Below are 16810 nucleotides of genomic sequence, written 5' to 3'. Positions count from 1 at the left end.
CATGTCAGGTTAGAGTCAACATGTACAGTATAAGTGCAGTACAGGGGAATATGTAGGCCCTACGTGATCAAATGTAATGTTAAACCATTGACATTGATTGTCTCCTTGAAAGTGTGTTTTGTTCCAGAGTTGTAAGTGTTGACCATCAAACCTCAATATACTCTAAAGGACAATGTTTTTTTATACAACTTGATGCAACTTACATAACAATATAGCCTTTAAAATCATCCCACCCACACCCCCCTGCCTCCATCATTATAGACATCATTATCTCCTCTTATTCTTTCTTTCTGTTGGTTCACCCAAAATAAAGGGAGAGCACAGGAATTTGACTATTTCTACATATCCTACCCCTTCATGTTTTAAAGAGATGTTGGTTATATGATTGTCTCCCAAATGCCCTTGTTAGAGAGAAGAAGATGAGAAAGGGGTTGGTGTTCTGTTCTCCTTTCTGCAGATTTTTCTTTCAGACACAGGAGCAGTGATGTGACTAATGCTGTAAATGTGTTGGCACACTACCTTGCAGATTGGTTTAAAGAGCATCTCTGCAGGCTGCGCTCTCCTGTCTGTCTGTCTGTATGTCTGACTCCTACACATCTAAAGGAGCACAGGCAGAGACACACAGAAGCTTTTATAGTTTTATTTTAATTTGTGAAATACCTTTTTGGATCATGATTGTTGAAATTCTAACACTGGTGTGTTTCTCCTTTTATGACCTTCAGTTATTGCTGAGAAGGGACATTTAAATGTAGAAAATGTTGGTATGTTGTGTAATGATGCCGCTAGACAAAAACAAAAAAGAACAATAGAGAATTTTCCTTTGAGAAAATAAGAACTCTGAATAACCTAGTGACCATATTAGATCTTATTCCAAGAGGGTAAGTCAAGCCAAGCAGTGTTCCAATTGAAGATTTGTTGCACACATGAACCCATTTGGTGCCCCCTATGAAGATGAAACGAACCAAAGCTATGGCTTTAGGCTGGCAGGGGTGGTAAAAGACATCCAAGTTCCCTTTAGCTGTTCCTCTCAGAGGATCAGTGGCAGGCCTGTGCACACGCCTCCGGTTTTGCTTGTTCTGACAGTTAGATTCAGTTACTGTAGTGGAAAAATTTGTGAAGGTGATACTCGTGACTAACGACTGCCTGGCGTGTTGATTCAATTTGGCATTGCCTGGATGGATGGCTGTGGATATGCATCTCACAGGAGAGAGTCACACCTTCGCCGTGGCAATATCCAGGTTGAGACGTCCTCACGGAAGTCCTGGTGTCACTTCTGCGAGGAGAGGTGTGATGACTGATGAAACTTGAATTTACTAAATGAACGTTTAAGTGTGAATTAAATTGTCACATTTGGATTGTTTCAAGAGTTCATAAAGCGCTATGCATTTTGATATGTTTCATTAATCTGTAATTGCTATGGATTTATTGTTACAGAGAAACTGTGTTATTCTGTTTGTCGGACGGCGGATAGTTAAAAAAGGAGCGATACGAGGGTGTGCTCTTTTCATACAGTGTTGAGGTGTGGTGATTAGATAAGAGAATGCATGTGAAGTTTTATGCCTTTTGTTTTAATGTTTTGGGCCATGGAAAGTGATGTTAATTAGATGATAGGAGATACTGGGAGTTGGCGCTCTTGGAAGAATAAAATCTGGGTTTCATTGGTAAACCGATCTCCTGATGTACGTTTGTATGTCATAGTGGTGATTTTTCTATGCTGGTAAGACTTAGGATATTTTGTATTATTTTTATTGTGAAGATTTCTGGTATGTACCATTTGTTAATTGCATTCTTATTGCGTAACTATGATAAATCGGATTACTTTGAAATGGATACGAACTGTAGTCCTCACATTTCTAAGTAATATTCCTTGAATTATTATTTGGTGAAATGTCTTATGTTATTCACAATATACAGTTGAAATCAGAAGTATACATACACTTAGGTTGGAGTCATTAAAACTTGTTTTTCAAATACTACACAAATATCTTGTTAACAAACTTTAGTTTTGGCAAGGCAGTTAGGACATCTACTTTGTATATGACACAAGTAATTTTTCCAACAATTGTTTACAGACAGATTATTTAACTTATAATTCACTGTATCACAATTCCAGTGGGTCAGAAGTTTACATACACTAAGTTGACGGTGCCTTTAAACAGCTTGGAAAATTCCAGAAAATGATGTCATGGCTTTAAAAGCTTTTGATAGGCTAATTGACATAATTTGAGTCAATTAGATGTGTACCTGTGGATGTATTTCAAGGCCTACCTTCAAACTCAGTGCGTCTTTACTTGACATCATGGGAAAATCAAAAGAAATCAGCCAAGACCTCAGAAAACAAATTGTAGACCTCCACAAGTCTGGTTCATCCTTGGGAGCAATTTCCAAACACCTGAAGGTACCGTATTCATCTGTACAAACAATAGTACGCAAGTATAAACGTCATGGGACCACGCAGCCGTCATACCGCTCAGGAAGGAGACGAACTCACTTTGGTGCGAAAAGTGCAAATCAATCCCAGAACAACAGCAAAGGACCTTGTGAAGATGCTGGAGGAAACAGGTACAAAAGTATCTATATCCACAGTAAATCAAGTCCTATATCGACATACAGTGAGGGAAAAAAGTATTTGATCCCCTGCTGATTTTGTACGTTTGCCCACTGACAAAGAAATGATGAGTCTATAATTTTAATGGTAGGTTTATTTGAACAGTGAGAGACAGAATAACATAAAAAAATCCAGAAAAATGCATGTCAAAAATGTTATAAATTGATTTGCATTTTAATGAGGGAAATAAGTATTTGACCCATCTGCAAAACTTGATTTAGTACTAGGTGGCAAAACCGTTGTTGGCAATCAAAGAGGTCAGACGTTTCTTGTAGTTGGCCACCAGGTTTGCACACATCTCAGGAGGAATTTTGTCCCACTCCTCTTTGCAGATCTTCTCCAAGTCATTAAGGTTTCGAGGCTGACGTTTGGCAACTTGAACCTTCAGCTCCCTCCACAGATTTTCTATGGGATTAAGGTCTGGAGACTGGCTAGGCCACTCCAGGACCTTAATGTGCTTCTTCTTGAGCCACTCCTTTGTTGCCTTGGCCATGTGTTTTGGGTCATTGTCACGCTGGAATACCCATCCACGACCCATTTTCAATGCCCTGGCTGAGGGAAGGAGGTTCTCACCCAAGATTTGACGGTACTTGGCCCCGTCCATCGTCCCTTTGATGCGGTGAAGTTGTCCTGTCCCCTTAGCAGAAAAACACTCCCAAAGCATAATGTTTCCACCTCCATGTTTGATGGTGGGGATGGTGTTCTTGGGGTCATAGGCAGCATTCCTCCTCCTTCAAACACGGCGAGTTGAGTTGATGCCAAAGAGCTCCATTTTGGTCTCATCTGACCACAACACTTTCACCCAGTTCTCCTTTGAATCATTCAGATGTTCATTGGCAAACTTCAGACGGGCATGTATATGTGCTTTCTTGAGCAGGGGGACCTTGCAGACTCGGCAGGATTTCAGTCCTTCACGGTGTAGTGTGTTACCAATTGTTTTCTTGGTGACTATGGTCCCAGCTGCCTTGAGATCATTGACAAGATCCTCCCGTGTAGTTCTGGGCTAATTCCTCACCGTTGTCATGATCAATGCAACTCCATGTGGTGAGATCTTGCATGGAGCCCCAGGCCGAGGGAAATTGACAGTTCTTTTGTGTTTCTTCCATTTTCGAATAATCGCACCAACTGTTGTCACCTTCTCACCAAGCTGCTTGGCGATGGTCTTGTAGCCCATTCCAGCCTTGTGTAGGTCTACAATCTTGTCCCTGACATTCTTGGAGAGCTCTTTGGTCTTGGCCATGGTGGAGAGTTTGGAATCTGATTGATTGATTGCTTCTGTGGACAGATGTCTGTTATACAGGTAACAAACTGAGATTAGGATTAGTCCCTTTAAGAGTGTGCTCCTAATCTCAGCTCGTTACCTGTATAAAATTCACCTGGGAGCCAGAAATCTTTCTGATTGAGAGGGGGTCAAATACTTATTTCTCTCATTAAAATGCAAATCAATTTATAACATTTTTTAATGCGTTTTTCTGTTTTTGTTGTTGTTATTCTGTCTCTCACTGTTCAAATAAACCTACCATTAAAATTATAGACTGATCATTTCTTTGTCAGTGGGCAAACGTACAACATCATTAGGGGATCAAATACTTTTTTCTCTCACTGTAACCTGAAAGGCCTCTCAGCAAGTAAGAAGCCACTGCTCCAAAACCGCCATAAAAAAGCCAGACTATGGTTTGCAACTGCACATGGGGAGAAAGATCATACTTTTTGGAGAAATGTCCTCTGGTCTGATGAAACAAAAATAGAACTGTTTGGCCATAATGACCATCGTTATGTTTGTGGGGGTGCTTTGCTGCAGGAGGGACTGGTGCACTTCACAAAATAGATGACATCATGAGGAAGGACAATCATGTGGATACAGTGGGGAGAACAAGTATTTGATACACTGCCGATTTTGCAGGTTTTCCTACTTACAAAGCATGTAGAGGTCTGTAATTTTTATCATAGGTACACTTCAACTGTGAGAGACAGAATCTAAAACAAAAATCCAGAAAATCACATTGTATGACTTTTAAGTAATTAATTTGCATTCTATTGCATGACATAAGTATTTGATCACCTACCATCCAGTAAGAATTCCAGCTCTCACAGACCTGTTAGTTTTTCTTTAAGAAGCCCTCCTGTTCTCCACTCATTACCTGTATTAACTGCACCTGTTTGAACTCGTTACCTGTATAAAAGACACCTGTCCACACACTCAATCAAACAGACTCCTACCTCTCCACAATGGCCAAGACCAGAGAGCTGTGTAAGGACATCAGGGATACAATTGTAGACCTGCACAAGGCTGGGATGGGCTACAGGACAATAGGCAAGCAGCTTGGTGAGAAGGCAACAACTGTTGGCGCAATTATTAGAAAATGGAAGAAGTTCAAGATGACGGTCAATCACCCTCGGTCTGGGGCTCCATGCAAGATCTCACCTCGTGGGGCATCAATGATCATGAGGAAGGTGAGGGATCAGCCCAGAACTACACGACAGGACCTGGTCAATGACCTGAAGAGAGCTGGGACCACAGTCTCAAAGAAAACCATTAGTAACACACTACGCCGTCATGGATTAAAATCCTGCAGCGCACGCAAGGTCCCCCTGCTCAAGCCAGCGCATGTCCAGGCCCGTCTGAAGTTTGCCAATGACCATCTGGATGATCCAGAGGAGGAATGGGAGAAGGTCATGTGGTCTGATGAGACAAAAATAGAGCTTTTTGGTCTAAACTCTACTCGCCGTGTTTGGAGGAAGAAGAAGGATGAGTACAACCCCAAGAACACCATCCCAACCGTGAAGCATGGAGAAGGAAACATAATTCTTCGGGGATGCTTTTCTGCAAAGGGGACAGGACAACTGCATCGTATTGAGGGGAGGATGGATGGGGCCATGTATCGCGAGATCTTGGGCAACAACCTCCTTCCCTCAGTAAGAGCATTGAAGATGGGTCGTGGCTGGGTCTTCCAGCATGACAATGAACCGAAACTCACAGCCAGGGCAACTAAGGAGTGGCTCCGTAAGAAGCATCTCAAGGTAATGGAGTGGCCTAGCCAGTCTCCAGACCTGAACCCAATAGAAAATCTTTGGAGGGAGCTGAAAGTCCGTATTGCCCAGCGACAGCCCCGAAACATGAAGGATCTGGAGAAGGTCTGTATGGAGGAGTGGGCCAAAATCCCTACTGCAGTGTGTGCAAACCTGGTCAAGACCTACAGGAAACGTATGATCTCTGTAATTGCAAACAAAGGTTTCTGTACCAAATATTAAGTTCTGCTTTTCTGATGTATCAAATACTTATGTCATGCAATAAAATGCAAATTAATTACTTAAAAATCATACAATGTGATTTTCTGGATTTTTGTTTTAGATTCCGTCTCTCACAGTTGAAGTTTACCTATGATACAAATTACAGACCTCTACATGCTTTGTAAGTAGGAAAACCTGCAAAATCGGCAGTGTATCAAATACTTGTTCTCCCCACTGTATATTGAAGCAACATGTCAAGACATCAGTCAGGAAGTTAAAGCTTGGTCGCAAATGGGTCTTCCAAATGGACAATGACCCCAAGCATACTTCCAAAGTTGTGGCAAAATGGGACAAAGTCAAGGTATTGGAGTGGCCATCACAAAGTCCTGACCTCAATCCTATAGAAAATGTGTGGGCATAACTAAAAAAGTGTGTGCGAGCAAGGAGGCATACAAACCTGACTCAGTTACACCAGCTCTGTCAGGAGGAATGGGCCAAAATTCACCCATCTTATTGTGGGAAGCTAGTGGAAGACTACCCGAAAGGTTTACCCAAGTTAAACAATTTAAAGGCAATGCTACCAAATACTAATTGAGTGTATGTAAACTTCTGACCCACTGGGAATGTGATGAAATAAATAAAAGCTTAAATAAATCATTATCTCTACTATTATCCTGAATTTTCACATTCTTAAAATAAAGTGGTGGTCCTGACTGACCTAAGACAGCAAATGTTAACAAGGATTAAATGTCAGGAATTGTGAATAACTGAGTTGAAATGTATTTGGCTAAGGTGTATGTAAACTTCCGACTTCAACTGTACATAGCATATATGCTCGGTCTCTAACTGTGCATCTCTGAGCTAAGGTTAACTCAATAATTTAATGCTAAGACATTGATTGCAAGATATTAGCTCCTTGTTCCTTAGCCTCTTAATGATTGCATAATGGTAAACCTAGACACGTGCATCTTATAGTATTCCGAGTGGTGATGCGAGGCTCGTAACTGTCAAGGCCGGGCGTAGGTGTGGTGTGGAATCAATTGCAGGATGCAGATGCAAGTCCAAAACCACTTTAATAAAGTCCACAGAAACAACGGCTATAAACAGAGCCGGTTGAACAAGGGAAAATAAACGCACTCAGCGTAAAAGTACAACAAACGCACAACGTGCGGACTCTCTAATAACATAGAGCACAAACTGACTGGCAACACCTGCTGACATAGAACAACTACACACAACCACAAGACAGAAACAACGAGAACTTAAAGGACACATAATCAAGACGAAATGAGCAACAGGTGTAACAAATCAGACCAAACCAAACACACACAGACACAACGAACGGTGGCAGCTAGTACTCCGGGGACGACGACCGCCGAAGCCTGCCCGAACAAGGAGAAGGAGCAGCCTCGGCCGAAACCGTGACAGTACCCCCCCCAGTACCCCGGCCTCGGGGACGACCAGGAGGACGCGGAGCAGTGCGCGTGGAATGACCACGATGGAACTCAGTCAGAAGAGACGGGTCTAAGATATCTCTCCTCAGCACCCAGCACCGCTCCTCCGGACCGTACCCCTCCCACTCCACGAGATATTGGAGACCCCCCATCCGGCGTCTCGAATCCAGGATGGACCGAACTGTGTACGCCGGAGCCCCCTCGATGTCCAGCGGGGGCGGAGGAGTCTCTGCTATCTCACACTCCTGGAGTGGACCAGCTACCACCGGCCTGAGGAGAGACACATGGAACGAGGGGTTAATATTCTTATACTCAATAGGAAGTTATAATCTGTAACACACCTCGTTCAACCTCCTCAGGACTTTAAAAGGCCCCACAAACCGCCGACCCAGCTTCCGGCAGGGCAGGCGGAGGGGCAGGTTTCTGGTCGAGAGCCAGACTCGATCTCCCGGTGCGTACACCGGTCCCTCACTGCGGTGGAGATCGGCGCTCGCCTTGTGTCGACGGATGGCCCGCTGCAGATGTACGTGAGCAGCGTTCCACGTCTCCTCCGAGCGCCGCACCCACTCATCCACCGCAGGGGCCTCGATCTGGCTCTCATGCCAAGGTGCCAGAACCGGCTGGTACCCTAACACACACTGGAAAGGGGTTAGTTTAGTGGAGGAGTGGCGGAGAGAGTTCTGTGCCATCTCGGCCCAGGGAACATATCTCGCCCACTCCTCCGGCCGGCCCTGGCAATACGACCTCAGAAACCTACCCACATCCTGGTTTACTCGTTCAACCTGCCCATTGCTCTCCGGGTGGTACCCCGAGGTAAGGCTCACCGAGACCCCCAAGCGCTCCATGAACGCTCTCCAGACTCGAGAAGTAAACTGGGGGCCTCGATCAGACACTATATCCTCGGGTACCCCGTAATGCCGGAAGACGTGAGTGAATAGTGCCTCAGCGGTCTGTAGGGCAGTGGGAAGACCCGGCATGAGAAGGAGACGACAGGCCTTCGAGAACCGATCCACAACGACCAGGATGGTGGTATTTCCCTGGGAGAGGGGAAGATCAGTAACGAAATCCACCGAGAGGTGAGACCAGGGTCGTTGTGGAACGGGCAGGGGTTGTAACTTACCCCTGGGCAAATGTCTGGGTGCCTTACACTGGGCACATACCGAACAGGAGGAAACATAAACCCTCACATCCCTGGCTAACGTTGGCCACCAGTATTTAGTGCTAAGGCAGTGCACCGTCCGGCCAATCCCTGGATGTCCAGAGGAGGGTGACGTGTGAGCCCAATATATAAGTCGATCCCGAACCTCGAACGGCACGTACGTCCGACCCACAGGACACTGTGGAGGGCTAGGATCGGTACGCAACGCCCGCTCGATTTCGGAATCGACCTCCCACACCACCGGTGCCACCAGGCAAGACGGCGGGAGTATGGGCGTGGGCTCAACGGACCTCTCCTCCGTGTCATACCGCCGGGACAGAGCATCTGCCTTACCATTCTGGGACCCAGGGATGTACGTGATCTTAAAAACAAACCGGGCCAGAAACATATTCCACCTAGCCTGGCGAGGGTTCAGTCTCCTAGCTGCCCGGATGTACTCCAGGTTTCGGTGGTCTGTCAAAATGAGGAAAGGGTGTTGAGCCCCCTCTAGCCAATGCCTCCACACCTTTAGGGCCTGGACCACGGCTAGCAGCTCCCTGTCCCCCACGTCATAATTTCGCTCCGCCGGACTGAGCTTTTTAGAGTAAAAAGCACAGGGGCGGAGTTTCAGGGGCGTGCCAGATCGTTGCGAGAGCACGGCCCCTATACCGGCTTCAGACGCGTCTACCTCAACCTGGAATGGGAGTGCGGGATCCGGATGCGCCAACACCGGCGCCGAGGTAAACAGGTCATTCAGTCTCCCAAAAGCCCTATCCGCCTCAGCAGACCACTGCAAGCGCACCGGACCTCCCTTTAGTAGAGACGTTATTGGAGCTGCCACCTGTCCAAAACCCCGGATAAACCTCCTGTAGTAATTCGCAAAACCCAAGAACCGCTGCAACTCTTTAACAGTAGTTGGAGTTTGCCAATTACGCACGGCCGACACATGGTCAACCTCCATCTTAACCCCTGACGCAGACAACTGATAACCCAAAAAGGAGACAGACTCCTGGAAAAACAGACATTTCTCTGCCTTGACATACAGATCATGCTCCAACAATCTCCTCAATACTCGGCGCACCAGGGCTACATGCTCGGCTCGGGTAGAAGAATACACTAGAATGTCGTCAATGTACACATTTACATTTACATTTACATTTTAGTCATTTAGCAGACGCTCTTATCCAGAGCGACTTACAGTTAGTGAATACATATTTTTTTTATACTGGCCCCCTGTGGGAATCGAACCCACAACCCTGGCGTTGCAAACGCCATGCTCTATCAACTGAGCTACATCCCTGCCGGCCATTCCCTCCCCTACCCTGGACGACGCTGGGCCAATTGTGCGCCGCCCATGAGTCTCCCGGTCGCGGCCGGCTGCGACAGAGCCTGGATTCGAACCAGGATCTCTAGTGACACAGTTAGCACTGCGATGCAGTGCCTTAGACCACTGCGCCACTCAGGAGACTACACGACCACTCCCTGCCCCTGCATATCCCGGAAGATCTCATCAACGAAGGATTGGAAGACTGAAGGAGCATACATTAACCCGTATGGCATGACGAGATACTCGTAATGACCCGAGGTGGTACTAAATGCTGTCTTCCATTCGTCTCCCTCCCTAATACGCACCAAGTTGTATGCGCTCCAGAGATCCAATTTTGTGAAGAAACGCGCCCCGTGTAAAGACTCCGTCATAGTCGCAATCAGAGGGAGTGCATAACTGTATTTCACAGTAATCTGATTGAGACTGCGGTAATCAATACCCGGCGCAAACCTCCATCCTTTTTCTTCACAAAAAAGAAACTCGAGGACGCAGGAGAAGTGGAGGGCCGTATGTATCCCTGTCTCAGAGACTCGGCTATGTAAGTCTCCATAGCTCTCTTCTCCTCTTGAGACAGAGGATACACATGGCTCCGCGGAAGCGCAGCTCCTACCTGGAGGTCTATCGCACAATCCCCCTGTCTATGTGGTGGCAATTGCGTCGCCTTCGCTTTACTAAACACAATTGCTAAATCATCATACTCGGGGGGAATGTGCAATGCCGGCAGTTGGTTTGGACTTTCCACCGAGGTCGTCCCTACGGAAACGCCCAGACATCGCCCTACACACTGGACAGACCACTCCTTGAGAGCCCTCTGTTGCCACGAAATAGAGAGATTATGAGTAATCAACCAGGGAAGCCCCAGCACCACCGGATACGCAGGAGAGTCTATAAGATATAGCTGAATAGTCTCCTCATGACCCTCCTGCGTCCCCATCCTAAGTGGAGCTGTGACCTCCCTAATCAACCCCGATCCCAACGGACGGCTATCTAAAGCATGTACAGGGAAAGGACTACTGACTGGAAGGAGGGGAATCCCTAACTCAGCACAAAATCGCCGATCTATAAAATTCCCAGCTGCGCCTGAATCTACTAGCGCCTTATGCTGGGAATGAGGTGCAACCTGTGGGAAGCAAACAGGTATGGTTAGGTGATCAACAGAGAGCTCTGGGTAAGTGGGGCGCCTACTCACCTGGAGGGACTCCCCAGAGCGTGGCCTGCCGTCTCTCCCCCTAGGAGACCCCCCCTAGCACCTGGCCGCAGTGTGTCCTCCACGGCCACAGTAGGTACAGGGGTTGGTTCCCCTGGGGCTCCTTCTCCTCTCCTCTCTAGCGCCAGCACCCCCGAGCTCCATAGGACTAGGCTCGGAGGTGCTGGAGGGTGGAATGGACGACCCCCACTCAGGACGTCCGCGGGTGGCCAACAGGGTGTCGAGGCGAATGGCCATGTCAACTAACTGGTCAAACGTGAGGGTGGTGTCCCTGCAGGCCAACTCACGACGGACGTCCTCCCGTAGGCTGCAGCGGAAGTGGTCTATGAGGGTCCGCTCATTCCACCCTGCGTCTGCCGCTAGAGTCCGGAACTCCAGTGCAAAATCCTGTGCACTCCTCTTCCCCTGTCGGAGGTAGAATAGACGTTCTCCCGCCGCCTTCCCCTCAGGTGGATGGTCAAATACAGCCCTGAAGCGACGGGAGAACTCCGCATAGGTGATCGACGCGGGGTCTATTCTCCTCCATTCGGCGTTGGCCCACTCCAACGCCTTGCCGGTGAGACAGGAGATGAGGGCGGAAACGCTCTCGTGTCCCGAGGGCACCGGGTGTACGGTGGCGAGGTAGAGTTCTACTTGTAGGAGGAAACCTTGACACCCGGCAGCGGTACCATCATACGCCCTCGGTAGCGAGAGCCGAATCCCACTGGGAGGAGGCGTGGGTGCCCAACTGGTCTCCAGGCGATGCAGGGTATTCATTACTCCTTGTAATGCGTTGGTGATCTGGGCTATCCTGTCATCCTGTCCGCGGACGCGCTCCTCCCATGACTCGGTCGCTGTAGCTGCTCCTGCTGATTCCATGAATGGTGTGTAGTTCTGTCAAGGCCGGGCGTAGGTGTGGTGTGGAATCAATTGCAGGATGCAGATGCAAGTCCAAAACCACTTTAATAAAGTCCACAGAAACAACGGCTATAAACAGAGCCGGTTGAACAAGGGAAAATAAACGCACTCAGCGTAAAAGTACAACAAACGCACAACGTGCGGACTCTCTAATAACATAGAGCACAAACTGACTGGCAACACCTGCTGACATAGAACAACTACACACAACCACAAGACAGAAACAACGAGAACTTAAAGGACACATAATCAAGACGAAATGAGCAACAGGTGTAACAAATCAGACCAAACCAAACACACACAGACACAACGAACGGTGGCAGCTAGTACTCCGGGGACGACGACCGCCGAAGCCTGCCCGAACAAGGAGAAGGAGCAGCCTCGGCCGAAACCGTGACAGTAACCTTGGCTATACCCACTTTATACAATTATTGGCCTATAGCATTCACATAATAATGGGAGTCAGATTGATAAATGTAGTTTATTATTATTCAACATAATTTTTTACACATCTACATAATGGAGATCCCTCACCCTCAGTCGATGGGGATTTCCACAGACCTACATAATGGTTGGATAATTTCCACCAAACTAAATGGTGACTGGATGGTGACTGGATGGTGATGTTCTGTATCACACTACATTACTGTATCGTGTCCTAACTCAAGGAAAATGTATCTCCATGTCTGGAAAGGCAATTGTCCCTTTTTGAATGCAGATACCATAGTAGGTAAATCTCTGAATACAGAGAACATAAAATGGGCATCGGGGACATTTAAATATACGTACACTACAGTGGGGAAAAAAAGTATATAGTCAGCCACCAATTGTGCAAGTTCTCCCACTTAAAAAGATGAGAGAGGCCTGTAATTTTCATCATAGGTACACGTCAACTATGACAGACAAATTGAGAATTTTTTTTCCAGAAAATCACATTGTAGGATTTTTAATGAATTTATTTGCAAATTATGGTGGAAAATAAGTATTTGGTCACCTACAAACAAGCAAGATTTCTGGCTCTCACAGACCTGTAACTTCTTCTTTAAGAGGCTCCTCTGTCCTCCACTCGTTACCGGTATTAATGGCACCTGTTTGAGCTTGTTATCAGTATAAAAGACACCTGTCCACAACCTCACACAGTCACACTCCAAACTCCACTATGGCCAAGACCAAAGAGCTGTCAAAGGGCACCAGAAACAAAATTGTAGACCTGCACCAGGCTGGGAAGACTGAATCTGCAATAGGTAAGCAGCTTGGTTTGAAGAAATCAACTGTGGGAGCAATTATTAGGAAATGGAAGACATACAAGACCACTGATAATCTCCCTCGATCTGGGGCTCATGGTCAGATGAAACCAAAATATAACTTTTTGGTAAAAACTCAACTCATCGTGTTTGGAGGACAAAGAATGCTGAGTTGCATCCAAAGAACACCATACCTACTGTGAAGCATGGGGGTGGAAACATCATGCTTTGGGGCTGTTTTTCTGCAAAGGGACCAGGACGACTGATCCGTGTAAAGGAAAGAATGAATGGGGCCATGTATCGTGAGATTTTGAGTGAAAATCTCCTTCCATCAGCAAGGGCATTGAAGATGAAACGTGGCTGGGTCTTTCAGCATGACAATGATCCCAAACACACCGCCCGGGCAACGAAGGAGTGGCTTCGTAAGAAGCATTTCAAGGTCCTGGAGTGGCCTAGCTAGTCTCCAGATCTCAACCCCATAGAAAATCTTTGGAGGGAGTTGAAAGTCCGTGTTGCCCAGCGACAGCCCCAAAACATCACTACTCTAGAGGAGATCTGCATGGAGGAATGGGCCAAAATACCAGCAACAGTGTGTGAAAACCTTGTGAAGCCTTACAGAAAACGTTTGACCTGTGTCATTGCCAACAAAGGGTATATAACAAAGTATTGAGAAACTTTTGTTATTGACCAAATACTTATTTTCCACCATAATTTGCAAATAAATTCATAAAAAATCCTACAATGTGATTTTCTGGATTTTTTTTCCTCATTTTGTCTGTCATAGTTGACTTGTACCTATGATGAAAATTACAGGCCTCTCTCATCTTTTTAAGTGGGAGAACATGCACAATTGGTGGCTGACTAAATACTTTTTTTCCCCACTGTATATATACAAAAGTATGTGGACCCCTTCAAATTAATAGATTAGGCTATTTCAGTCACAGCCGTTGCTGACAGGTGTATAAAATCTAGCACACAGCCATGCAATCTCCATAGTCAAACATTGGCTGTAGAATGGCCTTACTGAAGAGCTCAGTGACTTTCAACATGGCTCTGTCATAGGATGCCACCTTTCCAACAAGTAAGTCTGTCAAATTTCTGGCCTGCTATAGTTGCCCCGGTCAACTGTAAGTGCTGTTCTTGTGAATTGGAAACGACTAGAAGCAACAACGGCTCAGCCGCGAAGTGGTAGGCCACACAAGGTCACAGAATGTGACTGCTGAGTGCTGAAGAGCGTAACGCGTAAAAATTGTCTGTCCTCGGTTGCAACACTCACTACCAAGTTCCAAACTGCCTCTGGAAGCAACATCAGCACAAGAACCATTCATCGGGAGCTTCATGAAATAGGTTTCCATGGCCGAGCAGCCGCACACAAGCCTAAGATTACCATGCGCAATGCCAAGTGTCGGCTGGAGTGGTTCCACTGCTCCAATCTGGAGCAGTGGAAACGCGTTCTCTGGAGTGATGAATCACGCTTCACCATCTGGCAGTCCTACAGATGAATCTGGGTTTGGCGGATGCCAGGAGAACGCTACCTGCCCGAATGCATAGAGCCAACTGTTAAGTTTGCTGGAGGAGGAATAACGGTCTGGGGCTGTTTTTCATGATTCGGGCTAGGCACCTTAGTTCCAGTGAAGTGAAATCTTAATGACATTCTAGACGAATCTGAGCTTCCAACTTTGTGGCAACAGTTTGGGGAAGGCCCTTTTCTGTTTCAGCATGACAATGCCCCCGTGCACAAAGCGAGTTCCATATAGAAATGGTTTGTCGAGATCTGTGTGGAAGAACTTGACTGGCCTGCACAGAGCCCTGACCTCAACCCAATCGAACACCTTTGGGATGAATTGGAACACCGACTGCAAGCCAGTCTTAATCGCCCAACATATAGCAGCAAAGGAGGGACCAACTCCATATTAATGCCCGTGATTTTGGAATGAGATGTTCGACAAGCAGGTGTCCACATACTCTTGGTCATGTAGTGTATGTGTTTGGAGCTAATTTCATATTGCATTGTATCCATTTCCCGGCGTATATGAATTTACATTAAGTGCTATGTGTGGTGAGATGGAGTGAAATATCACCCATTAAATTGAAATAAAAGAAGCCCTGGGGTTATAGGAAAATATGTATTAGAAAAGGAGGGAAACCAGTCTGGTAACGGCTACAGATGCCACTTTAGATTCACAGCCTATATCAATAAAGATGAGGATTCATTTTATAAAAAATAAGCACTTCTGTTTTTTAACGATTTCCCCCTACACACTTCCTCCCCCTCCTCTCCTCCGGGAGGACACATAGACGGTGGCTTCTCTAGTTTTATGTGACGCATTAAGTGTATTAGATGTGTGCATTTCATTTGGTTCACCCTTTTCATGAGTCTACTTACCAACCGTCTGGCTTTATTCAAAGACATGTATTATTTATCCCTTTGTTAAAAGCACAAAAGTGTTTTTGGTTAAGGGTGACTATCTAAATGGCCCCTCTGAGTACCCCCTCGCTCTCCCCTTATTCCCCCTTTACACACTCCAGCGCACCCTGTCACTATAAATGTTGTTACAGAGATCCACAAAGCCTTGCAGAACAATGATTGCTACCTCTCTCATCACTTTCTAGGTGTATTAGTATTGTTGACCGATGCTGCTCCGATTGTAACAGTTTGATGTTGACTGGAGACCTTAAATATTGTCATATCAATTAATGTCTTGTCAATATATTATTTCAATCAATATCCGCAGACAAAATAAACATTTTGTTGCACAAAATGATATTGCATCTTATATTTTATTTTCTCTCTGAGATCTCACCATAGCGCTCTCCTTTTCCTTCCAGAAACCAGGTCTCGTGTGGCTCAGCTGGTAGAACATGGCACTTGCAATGCCAGGGTTGTGGGTTCAATTTCCATTGGGGACCAGTACGAAAGTGTATGCACTCACTACTGTACGTCGCTCTGGATAAGAGTGTCTTCTAAATGACTAAAATGTAAAGGAGACCAGTGAGATGCTATACTAGGTCGACCAGATGTTTGATGACAGCTTCACTCCACACCAAATTTACAAAAGGTATTTTTAAAGATGGGCATATATCCACACCAACACAGACTTGTCGTCAGGCCCGGCCCCCTCTCACTCTGATGAATGGGGCCAATTATGTTGATGGAGTTAAAAGATGACAACCTTATGATGATGTAATAGTGAGAGCAGGTCGGCTGACAGTTGCTAATAGAAAAATGCTGAAGGACATTTCAACGATGAATGAGGAACCACGCGTGTTGCTTTTTGGGGTAAATCAGCTGTGATCAGCCACTGAACCAACCCCTGCATCAGCATGAAGTAAAGGCATACGCTCTTAGAAAAAAGAGTTCCAAAAGGGTTCTTTGGCTGTTCCCATATAGAACAGGATGGTTCCCGGCAGGACCCTTTTTGTTTCCAGGTGTAACTCTTTTCGGTTTTATGTAGAACCCTCTGTTTAAAGGGTTCCACATGGAACCAAAAAGGGTTATCCTACGGGGACAGCCAAAGAACACTTTTAGGTTAAAGACAGCACCTTTTGTGTAGCTGCTAAAAGTTTCTGATGTCCACAAATACCCTGGAACATCCTCAGCTCTCTATAGCGCCCTCTCTGACTCTTAGAACTTAGTAAATGGCAAAAACGTGCAATGTTCTGTGAGCTAGTTCTTTGGCGTTCTGGAGATGCGATAGCGACAT

This window comes from Coregonus lavaretus (genome assembly GCF_964263955.1).
Source record: "Coregonus lavaretus genome assembly, chromosome: 34".
In the NCBI taxonomy this organism is placed as follows: Eukaryota; Metazoa; Chordata; class Actinopteri; order Salmoniformes; family Salmonidae; genus Coregonus; species Coregonus lavaretus.
Note: the sequence above shows the minus strand (reverse complement) of the source record.